Genomic DNA, 744 nt, shown 5'->3' on the forward strand with positions numbered 1-744 from the left:
AAGATTAAGTTAGACATGTACAGGTCAATATTTTATAAACTAAAATATTTGTTTTTGTATATTGTATACGAGGTCTGTTCAAAAAATACGCGGACTGTTTGAATTGCGCGGCTCCAGTTGGTTCCAGGGGAATCCGCTTGGTGTCGCTAGGTTCGCACATATCAGCTGATTACGACGCCATTTTCCGATTGCAGATATCTTCATTTGTTTATTAGCTACGCGGTTTTAAGTGAAGTGCGATTTTTTCGTTTGGCGGATTTCAGAATGAATGACATGAAGGAGCAACGACTTGCTGTGAAATTTTGTGTTAAACTTGAAAAATCTGCGACTGAAACTTTTGCTATGCTTAACACGGCTTACGGTGATGTTGCTATGAAGCGTACGACATGTTTTAAGGATGATCGACAGTCCATTGAAGATGATGAGCGCCCTGGACGTCCTTCCACGTCAACTGACGACCCACACGTCGACAAAATCAACACCCTGGTGCGGGCAAATCGACGTCTGACTGTCAGGGAGCTTGCTAAAGAGTGTGGGATATCAGTTGGATCTTGTTACGAGATTTTGACCGAAAAATTGAAGGTGCACCGCGTTGCTGCGAAATTTGTGCCTCAGAACTCGTGTGTTTTTGGCCAAACACTCGATCACTGTTCTTCCCCACCCCCCATACTCACCTGACCTTGCTCCTTGCGATTTTTTCTTGTTCCCCAAACTCAAAAGACCCTTGAAAGGAAGAAGATTTGA

This window comes from Tachypleus tridentatus, chromosome 1, assembly GCF_004210375.1.
Source record: "Tachypleus tridentatus isolate NWPU-2018 chromosome 1, ASM421037v1, whole genome shotgun sequence".
In the NCBI taxonomy this organism is placed as follows: Eukaryota; Metazoa; Arthropoda; class Merostomata; order Xiphosura; family Limulidae; genus Tachypleus; species Tachypleus tridentatus.